Here is a 16,408-nt window from a genome sequence, read left to right on the forward strand (position 1 = left end):
TCTATCAATTAAGCTGTGTTCCTGTTCTTTTTTTTTTTTAATCTGAATTCCCCACATAGCATTGCTGTTTTTGTTCTACCTGGATAAAACACAATAGCAAATTAGTAAAATACGTCTTCCAAAAAAATAGCAGAGAGACCAATACCATGCATATTTACAGGCTCCAGCTTGGATAACTGCCTCCAGATCATACAGGCAGGAAAACTTATCATCTGTTATCTCATCAGTTTCAGAGTTACCATCCTTCACTTAAGATCTATACCAACATTACTTCTTGAATCTAAAATTGTGATGTCACTTTCATCCTGTTTAAGTTAGCAGGTAGTATAGAAATGTTCTACTCAAAGGTAGAGGTAATCTGCTTCAGCCCTCCCTGGCTGTAGCACAGATATCTGCCCTAGTACCACCTAGCACTTCTTCATGTTCCTCTGCCCTTGGTGCCCCATCAGTTGTTTCTGTCTCTTTATTCCCCTGCTCTCCTACATGTGTGACATTTTGCCCTTTCTTAAACATGCTTCCCTGAGGTGCTGCCATTTTGGCAGTGCAGTCCAGCCATGCCCTGTGGTGAGGCCACTGGGACCTGCTGTCTCTCGAGCATCCCTACTGCTACCTGAACACCCATGCCCTATACAGTCAAAAAGGTACAAAGCAGAGATTTACACATCTTAAGGCCAGAATGAATTAGTAAAAATTTCAGCCTAACATAAAATATTACATTTTACTCAGACATGATCTGCAAATTCATCTACAAGGTATTTTCAAAATGGTAGCCAGATTTGATTTGATGACTAGGACTACACTGCTCATTAACTTAGTTTGTTTCACCATTTAAAAGGTTTGCCTTAATTTTCAGCTGAACTTAACCTGGTGCCAACTCAGTTTCTTTTTCTCATAAAGGAGGAGGCAGTACACAGCACTCCCATACCGGCATCTTGCAGCTCTTACTACAGTCACTTCACTACATCTCAATAATAATTTACCATATCTCTGACAGGATGACATTGGTCACTGTTTTCTCATCTGTTGTCAGTTTTACTATTTTTTCACTAGATTTGGTCAGCTGAAATAAAGCCTTCTGGGGACAGGGCTATTATCTATATGCTTCTAATCTCTGACTTCGTAGGCAGCGTTTGTCTCAATTAATCCATCTTCTCTGAGGCTTTTGATTACAGGCATGTGTTCTTTTTTTTTTACAGAGATTGCAGGTCCATACATTGAAAGATGTATAATTTTCATTATCCTTAGTTGGTTATTTTTGAATTCCATAGCAAGAACTTCTCAGAAGAGCACTCATAAGTTGAAATGTCAAAATCCAGGTCTCATATGGCAGAGGAATTACACACATACACAGAGTAATACACTGGCAAGCATGATACTGTAGCAGAAATGCTAAGTCATGGCCAGAACCAGTGATTGAGCACCTGGTGAGAAGGCAGGGCCAACCCAGAGGAACTCAGGTGTATGCAATGCAGCTGAGTGACCGGAAGGGATGGAGCCTCCTCATTTAAGGGTTGGCAGTGGAGAGGAGTGTATCTTGCTGAAGATCTTTGCTTGTCTGAGGTCTTCTGAATGTAAGTAGTTTTGGTTTTGTTTTTTTTTTTTCCCTTCATTTCTGTCTCCTTATTTGCTATAGCCAAAGACTTTGCTACCCTGCTATTATTGCTTTACTTTCCATCGTGCTATAGTGTTACAGAGGCCAAATCAAAGTACAAGTGCCCATGAAATATGGGCTGAACATTAAGAACATTTATGTTACAAAGATGAGGAATATAGGTTACCACTGAAGGCAAGGCAGAGATCTAATGCAAAGCACACTGGAATAAACTTCAGTAGATTAGAGATAAAGATTATTGAGTTTCACTAGTCTTTGCCCAAAATTCTGTTTAAAATGTTAGGTGTAGAGCTGTATGCTACTGCTGAAGCTTCTGTAGCAGTTAACAGTGATGCTGGTAACTTCATTATATCACTAAGTCACAACATCTTGATTATGTCCTGTTATTATACTGAAATATTACTCTTCAGTTCCAAGTCACTACAAGAGATTCAGAGCATGTTCTATTGTATGTAGCATAAAAAACTATTTGCCCTCCAGATACTGAATTATATCTAGAGGAAAGGTACTGCAGATGACTAGGTCAGACTTGAAAGCTTCCTAAGCCTGCTTTTTGACCTGTAATAGTTTTAACTCATGGACATATTTTCAGTAAAGCTGTTATGCTACACAGGTCTTTGCTCATCATATCATTTGGGATTTTCTCACAAACAACAGAGACCAAAATTTGTAGAACTGAGGATTAAAATTATATTTTTATATAATATATAAAAAAACATATAAAGCATTGTACCTGAGCCTAGTAATGCTGCTTCACAGCTCAGAAGAGATGCTAATATTAATACATTTTATGGTTAACAGTATATATACAATGCTTTTGGGACTTAAACAAATGCCAATTCATTTGTAATTCCAGATTTAATTAACTTGTGAAATAAATATATTTATCAAATCCTAAGCATCTCACTTTGCCCTTCTGCTAACCCCTTCACCAGTGCAAGTTTATTCAAAAAAATTTAACAAGTGGAATTCTGTAAGCTGCGTTTGCTTTTGTCTTTTTTTAATGAGAAAATATAATAAAACTTTAATTGGGTTCTATGACTATCTAAGATCTAAAACACAGCTAGCCTGTTTCCATGAGCAATTAGAAGTGTGTCTATATTAGTGTTTTGTTCAACTAAGGAATGCGCTTCCAAGGCAAATGTCTTAATGCGCTGAAGTTATTGTGTCTTTGTTTTTACTGTGCAGAAGTCTTGGAAAGTCAACTTGGAGTAAATTTAACTGAAAGATACTCCCCAGGAGAACACTTAAGTGCACATCAGATGAAATGAGGCATTCAGATCATGGGAGCAGAATAGAACTAGCCGAGAGTAAACACCTCAAAATATGTGTAGCATAGCCTTTGGAGTGTTTAGCCCTACCTTAAGGATGCTTTTATTTGTCTGGATAAATTTAATGTGAGTGTTGATGTGGCCTGTGAATGTGTGTCTATAGATGCAGCTTCTGATGACAGTCCATCTTGATGTGCTTAAGCTATACACTAAATAGATTTATAAGGTTACAGTAGTAGATCATAATGCATAATAACAAGACAGAGCAGGCATCCAGAGTCCAGAAAAGTATATTTATTTTGCTTTGTGCTTTAAATCCAGGTTTTCCACCTATGTCCACAAGCTGGTTGTAGTTCAAACGGATTGTGTTATATCACTTGGATGCACTGAATGCAATCTGTCAATTTCTGAAGCCTGGGCAAGACAAAACTGCACTAAGTAGGAAGGGAAATGTGAACAGTCCTGGTATTTCACATCAAATGAAAGAATGATGCTGAATAGTTGGGCAATAGTAGTCTGAACTAGCATAGATTAATTAAACCTGCTACTGGTCTGAATACAGTGGTTTACCTAAGATGCATTCAGCATTGTAGTGAAACACTCAAATCTTGGAGCTCTAGGGCTATATCATTCTAAATTCTAGTTTTCACACTTACAGATGCATATTTTTTCATTTGAAAAAGTCTTTGTGGACCATACTCCCCTGTCAATAAGGCCAGTATTATCCTGCTAGTTCACACAGTTCCTATCCCTTTAAATCTACTGGACAGTGGACCAGAGGTATTGTACTTCTGATTGATGACTTTTTTTCACTGTTTCTAAATTTATCTGGTGGATGTAACAAGTCCTAATTCTTCCACGATCCAAGCATCTTTCTCTAAACAGCTTTAGTCAAGACACTTTTTTTTTTAAGAGTCTGAAGTCAGTCCTACATTTAAATCTGGATCTAAACAACCAGAGATACTTTTACTTTTCAAAAGTCATTAGGAACAAAGTAGCTTCCACTGACTTCTTGGAACAACTGGGTAAATAGCAGAAGAATGGAGCATGTTGCCCTGTAAATGACAGAGAATGATTCCAGGAGCTCCTGGAGAATGTAGTTAGGTTGCCAAAAAAAAAAAAAAAAAAAAAAAGAACTGAGTATTACACTATGTAGCTGAAAGTAACAGATCATTCTTCTATGGAATGAGCAGTCCTGTCAATTAAATACCACCTGTATGTTCTAAGGAGTGAACTGCTGCAAAATGTGCACCATTCCCCAGTTCACCATATTACTAAGAACTACTCAGATGGGTTTTGCATGATCTTGTGTACCTTGAGTTACTGTGGTTGCTCAGCTGGAAGTCTTCGAGATCTCTAATGCAATAAAAATAGAATTGTTCAAGTAGTCTTTGTCAACTGTATTACTAAAAAAGTATTACTGTTATTCAACAAAACCACTATTCAGTGAATAGCTTTTAGCAGCATTTGACCAATTGTGTAGCTGTTCACTGAATAAATTAATATAATGTTAATTTGTTGAATAACTGGAGGAATCTTCTTTCAAGTATTTGACAAGATCCATTAAATACCAGTAAAATTGAAGATATTGCCTGAGTAAAAATAACTAGAATTCTGCTTAGAAAAACTGGCCTTATTCTTTGGTAAGCTTCACAATGCTTTATGGCACTTGACTATTTCTCCAGTTCCTAGATAAAGTTTAGATAACTCAGGAAAGTAGATTCATCTCAAAGAGCTTCAAACCCATATTTAACAAGCCATAACATATAGAGGCTGTGTATATTTCCCATATCTATGTATTTGGGAGACCGCAGTTAAGATTTCTTTCAAAAAGTACAACTTACTTTCAGGCCTTCAATACAATGCATAAAATACTAGGAAAGCTAATTTTAATGAACTATTAGCATTAATCAAGCTTTTATTTTTTTTACTGTAATTGTCTCTTAATTTTTAATTATGTAAGGAATTGTAATGTTGTGTAAAATCTTATTTAAATATTTTTGTGTAGTATGTACATACATGCGCAAGTATAGATGCATATTCTTGTACACACTCACTGAAAGATGACATTTTAGTTTTCATGTAGATAATTTCCAGTGATATTACTATGTTACTAAACTTCTACAGTATATAGTAATTGCAATATCTATCTCACAGCTTATAGATAAATACTAATTAATTTTGGAAGGCTACTCCAAAGGCAATGCCTCCCATTTTATTACTTTGGCCCACAACATTGGAGGCAGATATTAGTGGTATGACAATAGAGGGTGGACATTCCCATCAACATTCCATTACTTTCTGTTGTTGTATGACAGATGGCAGCAGAGGGGCAGTCTGATAGAATAGTGTCTGACATGGGAGAACATAGGAAGCAGAGGTCTCATGGAATTCCTGCATGCAGGAAAAAATGGCACCTATTAACATTCATTGATGTTTGCTGAATGCTGATGAAGAAAATAGTGAATGGGAAGGCAGTGAGGCAGTGGGAGGTATGTTTAAGCAGTGATGACATTGATGGTAGGTAACCTCTACTTGTGTAGATTATTACGAGTGTAGCATGCAGGCTCTTTACTTCAGAAGGAAATGCATAGGTAATGGCAGTGACTCTACTGAAGAATAGTGTTTTGTAACTGAGAACTTTCTCTATTAGCTAGTGCTACTGTGCTCTATGGATCTGTTGTAGTTTCCATGGAAATAAATAGGAGGCATTACTTTCAGAGCGACCTACATATTAGTACTTTTTTCAGAAGCCTGTGCCTCTTCTTGTCACAAGTATGAATGCATTTTTCTATCTTGTAGTTCTCTCATATATGCCAGTAGCAATAAAAACATTCTCTATTGCCTAACAAAAAGTAATGCAAATCATAAAGCATGTATGTCGGTAAAATCTGGTTAGTTTTAAGGGAAAACTACATATGTAGGTGAGATCTATTCATTAATAGATCAAAATGAGTCAACCTTAAAAGAATGGTGAGAAGGCATCAGAGGGAAGCAGTTCACAAGATTATCCTGTTGGAAGGATTTTAAATACATGGGATTATCTGTAATGAGATTAACCACTAGGAGATCAAATTCTGAATGGATGCTTCAGGGAAACAAAGTGCCCACTAAAACAAAAGAGAAGTGGGAGGTAAAAACTATGGGATTTAAGACAATTTCTGGTCCTAAAACTCCTGTTGATGGGGCAGCAATAAGAGGATGAAGGCTGGTTGGCTAACATTCAAGAGATGTCAAGTAGGCATCAGTTAAGAACTGAAGTCAGTGTTAGAGAAAGGGTTTCTACAGCATAACACAATGTGGCAATGTGGTAAAACTTGAGCACTGTCTCTTCTGCATCGGTGTGCTGCTGAGAAATCCTATGTAAGTAGCAAGATACTGTTGCAAACAATCATGATATGCATTACATTTCGTATACATTTATGGAGATCAGCTCAGATGTGACTTCAATTTTGAGAATGCAGGACTGCATTGAGAACTACAAGACAATGAAAATAAAGAGTGGTAACATTAACTTTTAAAACCGGTCAGGAAACTTTTAAAGAAGCATATTTAGCAAAGTGTTAGTTTTTTCTAGCAGACAGTAAACAAATTTCTTAAACTTCTTTTTAGTGGCACAATACTTGGGTAAAACAAAGTGATTTGTGGGAGGGAACTATCAGCATATCATAAAAATATATGGAAAATGAATTGCCACTAAATCTAAACTAAGGTCAAAATGAAGCTCTAAATTTTCCAAAGGTCTCAGTCCAACTCAGCAATTTGCCACTTTCAATAAATGTTAAGGTGTTCCTTGTGAGTAATGTTATATTTTTGAGTCATAGCCCAAAGATGTAGACATTGTACCTCAGCCCAGAAATGCAGCTGGTTTTGCATCCCTTAGGTGTTATGTTTTCCTCTTCTTGTCAAATAGTTTTCTGCCAAAGACTCCTCGTTTTGCAACTGCAGCACATACAACTGTTTTATATGCACACATTTGTTTTCTTTGACTTCAGACATACAATTCAGTGCTGAAGTTTAAACTTTAAACGATACCTACTTAATACAGTTCCATGCAAATAGGCTCTGTAAATCAATTCACAAAACTTTTGTCATGTACTAGTGAAATAAATTTTAATTTGAGTTTACAGAATCCATGTCTATCAGATTTCTGCATTCTTAGCAAGCCTGTTTACTCAAGAAAATATTATTCTTACAGTTGTATTAAAGTGAACATGAATTCCACAGGTTTTAAGTAATTAAGATATGAAATGCTGTTTCCTAACACAACCTTTCTGAAGCTGTATGCTCTATGAAGCATCTCACTACAATATTCTTCACAAACACTCTATATCCCATCTTTTTCATTAACAAGCCTTCAGGAGTGTTTGACATTTGTTTTTCAAAAGGTGTCTAGATCAGGTAAGGGTACTTCTGTTTGCCAAATCAAAAGTGAACTCGATATTTGAAAGCAATTGTATATCATTAGATTGAGACAATTTACCCTGAAAAATATAAAATTAGTATTCAGGTAATAGCTGTGAATCCATCATCCCTGTTTCTCCATCCTCAGAGACAGTAGGAGTTTCAGATTCATCTGACATTCTGTATATAAATTTTAATAACTGGGACACATTCAAGAATCCTTCAACCTCCTGAAGAAAATCTTATGATCATATACCTCAACATAATTTTTAATTTAGTATTGGGAAAAATTAAATATTTCTGTTAACTTGAAAATTGCTATGCAACATAATTGAAAACACTTGTTATTTTCTAAATGATCAAATGATAATTAATCTACAATACATGTTGTATTATGTACCGTGTGAGTTTAGAATTCAGCTAGAAGCAATAATTTTTCACTATTTACTGTGATGCATTTTCTTTCCTAAATTAACATTAGCATGGTAGATAATAATGAAAAAATGTCAAACTCCAATTTTCTTAAACTTATTACATTATCGAGTACTTCTAAGATGTTTGTATTTCTGTTCTTAAAAATATAGTAGATTAATGTTAGGGTTAAGATTAAGGGTGGTCAGGCATGGGTATAGTCTCCCAGGTTCAAGCTGTTGGGATTCAAGAAGCATTTGGACACCACCTTCAGACATGGTCTGAATTTTTGGGTGGTCCTGTGAGGAGCTAGGAGCTACACTTTATGGTCCTTGTAGGTCTCTTTCAAGTGGTGATATTCTGTGATTATTTATTACTGGAAACATTACACATTTCCATTGTTACGAGATATTAGTAGCAATGGAGAACTGATCACATTGCATCCAGGTTATTTATTGTTTCTTCATCTGAAAAAAGTGGTAATTTTTGACACTATACAGAACTTCTCCTTAAGGACAGGATTAAAGACTCTCTAAACTATGCTCACACATAGATGTGGGAGTGACTTTGGCAACATACCTTCTATGATTTGATTAGTATCAATAATGCTTCAATAGTGTTCTTAAAAACATCAAAATTACTTTCATCGTTATGTTTGTATGCTTTGTTTCATCAAACTGTCTTCCATGAACAGTTAAGCAACTAATTGTCAACAACTTTATTCTTTGTCATAGCTATTACTATGATGAATACATCATTTATCCTATCTGGAAAATATTTCTTAAAAATAACCAAGCAAAAAATAGATTACTCTTTCTGACTATCTCATTCCAGACAATTATCACATATCTGATGTTTCTATATTTTGTAGTTTTTTTCAAATTTTCTTTTCTTTTTGAAGGAATATTTGACAGAAAACTCTTCTTACAGTTACTGTCAAAATTTATATGCATTCACATCTTAATCTACAAAATAAACACATCTAAATAACAGTCTCAGCTTTGTGTCAGTATTAAATGTGGTGCGTTGAATTAGTAGTTAAAAGTATTGCATTTCATAAAACTAAATAAGATAGCCCATGATAAATGTAGAGCACACTACAACTCTCTTAGAAATGCATTTCAAATGTATCTTTCAGCATTTCATTGGCAGAATTATTCACACCTTTGCTAATTTTGTTTTTAAAATTAAGGAGTACTTTTTGTGTAAGGATAAAGTATGTGAAGTTTATGAATATGAAGTACTGATATTTGGGAAGACTTGATCTTAGGTGAGGTGGGTTAGGAGTATCCCTCTGACTGAATACTGATTATACTCCTTCCTTTCTTGTTCAGATACTACTTTTTTTCTCACTCAGGCAAGTCTGAAAGGTCTCTATGCTTTTCATATTGTCTCAGTAAATGAGTCTGCATTCAGCTTTAAGAAAGGTTTGCCCTACAATTCACTGCAAATCTCAGCTGAGGCTTGTGGTAAGCTCAAAAACAGATAATTTCTTTTTTCAGTTGCATGTCACAGCTCAGAAACTGCTCTCTACAACTCCCTCAGCAGCAGTGTGGTAGAATGAGTCTCCACAAAGACTGGAGACTTTGTTTAATATACAGGTTACTGAAGTTGAACAAGAATTCAGAAAATTCTGGTAAGACCATTCGTCTTTAAAGCTGCAGTTAGAGCAGGTGAGCTTCCCCCTGCTCACTCAGTCTTTGCAATAAAACAGAGAGAACGCACAAAGTAAATGCTCTTCATATGTCCATTAGTAAAAATTTCCAAGGTGTGTGCATGGAAGAAGCCCTATCTTACAGTATTGCAAAAGAGGGGAAGATGTAATGGGTGAAATGTCATGAACTGACTCTCTGATTTGTATTTCAAGTGTCTAATTCAGAGTACTGTAGATCAGTACAACTTAATTTTTGAGCTTAAGTTAAGGCTTGTCTACGCTGCTTAAGGATTCTTTCAGCTCAATGCTGAGAATATCTAATCAATTCCTGCATTATTATCCAAAAGTTTGATTGATCATTTCAGCCTTTCTGTTCATCCCAGAACAGATGAAATAGAAGAAAAGCTTTAAAAATATGGCATTACTTGCTTTATACAAATGAGAAGTTACAGATAGGACAGATAGAAGGTGCATATAGTTACTATCTATCCTTGCAGAAGTTATGTTATCGTATGAGTAAGAACAAGTAACTTGCCCTGGTTCATGTCCAATCCTGTGACTATGGATAGACACGTTTACAGCTTGCTTACTTGTTTTTTTTTTTTGTTTTGTTTTGTTTTTTAAAAAGTTACTGCTTTCTGAACCATTGGAGGAAACTATCTGCACAGGTGAAGGCAATACGAAAAGGTGGGAATGAAACAAGAACAGCAGGAACAGTGACTTTCAGATCAAACAGCAAAGCTGGTGCGATCAAAGATTTTTCAGGCTACAACTTTATTCCACAGTGTCCAAAGACTTGTTTTCCTAATATTTGCTTAAGTACAGAAACTTCAGCTACTCCAAGGCAGATGTTTTGCAAAACTAGTTCTAGCATATGTATCTCACTTTTGGACAGCCTTATTATTACACTTTGTCTTTAAAAGAGGTAATTATTCAGTTATTGACCCAATGACCAAAATAAACAGCCACCAACAGTGGCTTATTTTACCACTAACTAATGCTATTCTGAAAGGCAATCTTAACTGATATCTCTTGCTGGAAAGTCATTCATGGTTTAGCTCCTGATGATTTTCATCAGGTCAGCTCTTCAAAACATCATAGGAAAGACAGATTGAGTAACTGAAAAGCTGCCCGTCTGTAACAGTTCATGGTGTTGCCCATTAAGTTAGTACTGCACACATCTGCAGTTCACATCTTAGTATACACCTGCAATCTACTTCATTATTCCTTTTCTAATTGACATGTGACTGAAATCCATCTCTTGTTGTGATGTTACTTTCAGCAGTGAGATGCTAGGCTGTCTTAAATTTGTACAATTTCTGTACTATCACAGTATTTGCCAAAAAGGAACAATTAACTATCTGCAGGGATATCACTAATTTAGTAGCTATTAGGTATTATTGGAAAGAACCATATTACTACATAACTTATTAGCTCAGTCAGTATAGTTTTGATGAACAGAGAATGAATTACAATGAAAGGTTAAGCAGAAGTAAAAACAGCTATATATCTTCTATTATTTGTGCTGCTTCTTAAGTATCTATTTTTCATTTTGGAGTTTCTCATTCCCTTAGGTACAGCATGAACTTAGAAACAACCTAGATTCTTCACAGGACTTTTAGAGTATATGATGGATCAATAATTTGTTGGTTTGTTTATGAAATATGCCAACTTACTGGGACAGAGTCATTTTTAAGATGAAAGAAAGATCAATATATATGTGCATAGATTTATGGGTGGTTTTGTTTCACTCAAAATAAGTCTTATTCTTTTAAGAACTCTAAAAAGGCAAGTTGGCTTCTCTTTTTTATTGATGAACTGGCTTGAGCAGGTCATTTCAATTCTAAATGCTAAGGAATGGTACATGTGAACCTTTCATTCTGTGAAAGTCTTTTTGGAGTTTGAGTAAGTTCTAAAAACACAAGCAAGAAACCTAATAAGATTTTTAAAACTTTATGACCACTAAGATTTGTCTGCTTCTTTACATATGTCAAATGTTTGCTTGAAACAATGAAGCTTATCCATTATTGCATGTTTTCTTCCGTCAAGTCACATGGACTGAAGTCTTGAAGATTAAAAGCAACACCAGGTTTACTAGACAGGAGGGAAAGAAGGATTAGACTTCCCCATGATCCCCAGTTTCCAGCTGAAATCCAAGCACATGGCTACAGCTTTTTCCTGGCTCCTGTACTAGCAACATGTCCTTGATGGGCAGGCAGACTGAGCTTGAGGAGGAGATCCAGGTCTGTTACCCTGCTACTGTGGGATTTAGCACATAGTCTGTTCTGCACAATTTCTATGGGAGTGAGGAACCTTCCTGACTGCCTCAGCATGGAATTAGCTTTCAGTACTCAGTGCCATGCTACCCTCCACAATTTAAGTATTTAAACTTCACCTGTACCCTTCTACTTTTGCTGCCAAATGTGAAGACATGAAAAATACTTCAGGGTTTCAGTGATGCCAATATTGTTCTCTAAATTTTTGCTACCAGCCACAAGCAGAGCAACCTATCTGAGTGGCATGCAGTGCTCTGCAGGTGTAGTACTTGTTTCAGCTAAAATTTCAAACTGGTTGCATCTGTATCAATCTCACCCCTAGGCTAGGTTTCACTTTGGTTACTTAATTATACTGAGAATTCACAAAAAAACATGAGGGTTAGAAGATGATAATTGTACACATAGCACCTAGCTGTACACCCAGTAGGTAGAGCATTTGTGTGGAATGCATTTGTGTGGAATAGAGGTTGGAAGTTATTCCAGCCCATTCCTGGGTAGGACGGATGTTTAATGTTACCTCTGCAAAATAACCTTAGGAAAACAGATAGCATCTACTTAAACTGGCTGAGCAGACTTTATATGTATACAGCCTTGGGTCTAGAACCTGTGTCTCCTATGCAGCCTACTAGTGATGTTAATTTTGACGTGTGCGCCATGAGCATATTAAGAATCCTTCAAACCCACGCTGGTCACTTAAGATCCATGACCTCACATTTGCAAATAAGCAAGATGTTCATTCTGAGTAAAGCACATTTAACCTTTCTGCGTTTCTTCTGGAGGGTGTGGATTTGAAATAAAAAGTATAGTTTGATGCAAATCCCACAGCAGTCAGTTTTTTGTGAATCCTAGCCCCTAGATAGTCTTACTGAGTACAGCTGATCTAAGATCCAGGCTTTACATGTGATTGTGTCCTCTCTGTTGTTGCTGCTTTTATGGAGTCTTACTAAGGTTACTAAAAATAAAACACAGAACAATGTGGTCATTGCCCCCTTAGGAAATTGTTCCACTCATGATATGAAAGGCCCATCTTTCAAATCATACTAACTACTGTAATTACAGACACATTTCTGCTTTCACACTGTACATGCAAAGGCTAAAGATGAATACATCTTATTACACACATATAAAAACATAGTTTTCTTCTTTTATTTAATTTAATAACTACTAAGTGATTTGTTTCATTTGTGTTTATTGTATATAATTCAAAACTGATTGTTAGGGGAAAAAAATATGCAATTGCATATTTTCAGTTCCTTAGAGGTTAACTTCTCTCATACTTTGCCCATAATTATAGTGTAATTCCACAAGTATTGCTTAGAAAACAAACAACAAAATTGATTTTTTTACTGCTTGAGGAACTAAGCTAGTTTATTGAACTTTCTGTTCTGTGTGGCTTCAGATACCTTTCTTAAAAATGCTAGAACACTCGGAGGTTGTGTGTGGGGCAAGGGTAATATATAGTAGTCTATTATGCAAATCCCCTACTGAATGCAGTTAATTCAACGCTGCTAAATTCTGTCCTCTTCCCCACTAAATATATTCACTGGAACATTTTCTCTCTTTCTCACCTACTGAAGAAATTCAAATTAACTACCAAAAAAGAGACGCAAATAAAATATTTTAAAATTTTAAAAATAAAATATTTATATGAAGTTATGACAGGAAGAGTCTAGAAGCATAACTGCCCTATGCTTTCATTACTGCACCAAAAATTTCTAAACTTATCAGTTAAGCTAGTAGAATATACCCTACTTTTAATTAAAACTAAAGTCCAATTTATCTAAGAAATACATATTTCACTGTTCTAATCATACATTATCAACAATACAGCTGGAAAATCTGTGACTAAATAAAAATTTCAAGGCATGTATAGATTTGCCTGTAGCTTGATTAAAAAAAAAACAACAAACTTGAGGAAAATTACCTTCCTTCTCTTGTTCTGATTCTTTTGCAGTTATGAGTGAAATCTCCAGTTGCTGCTCTACTGATTTAAAAAACAACTGTAACAAAAACATCAAACCAAAACACATTCTTCTGTCAGTGCTGTCAAAAATGTGGAGAAGACTATCAAGAATTCTGGCTGTTCCTTGAATAAAATGGATTAAAAGAACACATTTCTTTCTTCTTTTCTTCTTCCTTTCAGTGTACTTGTCCAAATTCAAATGTAGTTCTTGGCCTTTTTCTACTACTCATTATATTGCCTAGTTTTAAAATGATCTCAGCGCAACTAAAGTAGACTACAAATCACAGATGAATATCCCGGATGTGAGTGAGAAGTGGTACCCAGCTTCAATGAATAGTCTATTTTGCCCTACCACTACATGCCACATAACATGTTTCATATTTCTGTTACGAATAGTGACCCTGTTAACTTTTGTAACTGCATTTAGTAACTAAGCAGTGTAAGACTGTATAGCAGACCTTTTAAAAGGGACTTGAAATACCTTGTTTTTGTGCATTACAGTTCAATTCACAAATTCACTCAGTTAAAAAAAAAATAAAAAACTCTAGGTCATCAAAGAAAGCCTATATTCAAGAAGCTGTGTTATATTTTGTTCTTATTTATCCCTTAAGTTTCTAGGTTAGTCCTGTTTGTTGAGTCTGAGCTGATTAAGAAAGTACACAGACAAAAGTAAGCATGCTAGGCCTCAACGCCTAGTTAATTGATGAAGCTACTTAAAATTACTAAACTGTTTATACTTGCCTGTATTGGAGGTATTATTTTCACATTTTACACATGACTAACCAATAATCAAATGCAATATTGCACTATTCATCTTTCTCTTCGGTCCCTGTTATTTAAACAAAATATTTATTTCACAAAGTTTGTTCTCAAATATATTACTGTTTTTTCAAGTTTATACTGTATAAACAAATAATTCCTAGTGATAATAATGTGAGTAATGTAATCTAACAACAACAACAAAAAAACATAATAAGATCCTGGAATTTTGCTGCAACATAAAATACACAAAGTAGCAAATATCTTTCTACAGATCTTCATTATGAAAAGTAGAAACTAATCTGTAACATGATGGTTTCATTAGGCTTAGCTGAACAGAGTAGGAAGCCTACTTCTGCTATTTTTCAGGTTTTGGGGACAGACGTTCCATGACTGAGCAGCTGACCGTGCTGAATGCTAGAACTCCTGAAACAGTAACTATTTTTGTTCAAACCCTTGGAGATTAGATCACACCTTATGAAATTCATAACAGTTGTGATCCCATTCTTCGTGCATGTTGACGATGTACTGAGAAAAAAAAAATACAGTGATTGAAAAGATCACACAAAACAATTTCAAAATGCTTTAGGCACAAACTACATGAGTGACAACTACAAATTTAAGTGCTGTAACTCTTTGATTAATATAAAGAAAGTGACTTAGATTATTTTGATAACAGCCTTAAGGGAAAAAAATGACACTTAAAGGAATATAAAGATTTGAGGGCTGAATTACTTGCCTAAGATGTGTTTTTATAAATAACCCGTGTCACCTATTATTTTGGAGGGAGAAGAAAAACGGTGAATTATTGGCTTTTTTTTTTATACAAAGTAAACTACCTACAGTATACTCCACAAGTGACACATGCATTTTATCTTACCCATTTCCAAAACCCCCAAAACTTGAAATATATAACCTATTACAGAGCCAGAGTGTGAACATGGTAAGAAAGCAAATACAGAATTTACTTCTAGTACACTAAAAAGAGCAAAGTGATGTTTCCCTTTAAAACATCTTCCATACAGAGGCTTCTCTTTATTAAGAGCAGTTTTAAAGACACTAATTATGTATAATAATTCAGTGCCTCAAGTATCTATATGAAATAAAATTATCTATTTTAAAAAGTGTTTCTGAAGCCCAGTTCTGCTAAGAGGTTCTACTTGTTCGCCACTGGGAAAGAAGTCTGCAAACGTGCCATCTTCAAAGAAATGTGTCATTCCAAGATCAGATTGTATATCAAGAAAGGATTCTTCACTGAGAAGATGACTGTGCACTGGAATAGGCTCTTCAGGGAAGCAGTCACAGCACTGAACTTGCCAGAGTTGAAGAAGATGTGCCTGTCTCAAGACATATGGTTTCCTTTTTGGGTGGTCCTGCGTGGAGTCAGGAGTTGGACCCACTGATCCTTGTGGGTCTCTTCCAACCAGGGATATTCTATGATTCTGATTCCCTTCTATTTCTACTACTGTCCTGCCTCACTGAGGTTTAGCCCACAGAAGAAACATCCTGCCATTTAGCATGTCTACTGCACGATTTTGTGTAAAAAGCTAAAAGGGAAAGAGAGAGATCCTGAAGAAGAATATTACAGATCTTTTTGTATCCTTGGTTGGACAAAATTTCAGCTCTTAGGCCAATCAGTGCTGACACCAAGTAATGAAAACCATGACAGGAAGCGAGACAGCATTTGTTTCAGTTGTCATTCTTTCTTTTGCAGATACTTTCACATCTGTTTGATCATTAAATCCATTATTCAATAAAATAATTAAATCAAACAAGTTATTTTATGGTACATCTTTACAAAACTCCTTACAGAGGACAGTCACATATTTGTATATAATATGATTTAATAATATGATAACTACAGAGTCAGATTAAAAAAGAAATGGGTATGTGCACAGCTGAGGGGCAAAAGAGACAAAGTTCAGCTGGAAAACAAAAATTCCAGATTAATCACAGGCCTCTTTGAGTAACTCTGAAAGATCATGGAGTCAAATAAGAGGTAAATTTACTCTTCTTCCATTACCAACACTTTAAAAATACTTTTTTTTTTTCCCCCCT

At 35.4% G+C, this 16,408-nt stretch overlaps 1 long non-coding RNA gene across 1 annotated transcript; it reads left to right on the forward strand.

Annotated features, from left to right (window-relative positions):
• The first annotated feature begins 1,519 nt into the window (after window positions 1-1,519).
• Window positions 1,520-15,408, forward strand: LOC109366968. The gene is made up of 3 exons (XR_002113682.2): window positions 1,520-1,571; window positions 11,402-11,595; window positions 13,583-15,408. It is a non-coding gene; the product is annotated as an uncharacterized LOC109366968 (long non-coding RNA).
• The last annotated feature ends 1,000 nt before the right edge of the window (window positions 15,409-16,408 follow it).

Source organism: Meleagris gallopavo, chromosome 3 (assembly GCF_000146605.3).
Source record: "Meleagris gallopavo isolate NT-WF06-2002-E0010 breed Aviagen turkey brand Nicholas breeding stock chromosome 3, Turkey_5.1, whole genome shotgun sequence".
In the NCBI taxonomy this organism is placed as follows: domain Eukaryota; kingdom Metazoa; phylum Chordata; class Aves; order Galliformes; family Phasianidae; genus Meleagris; species Meleagris gallopavo.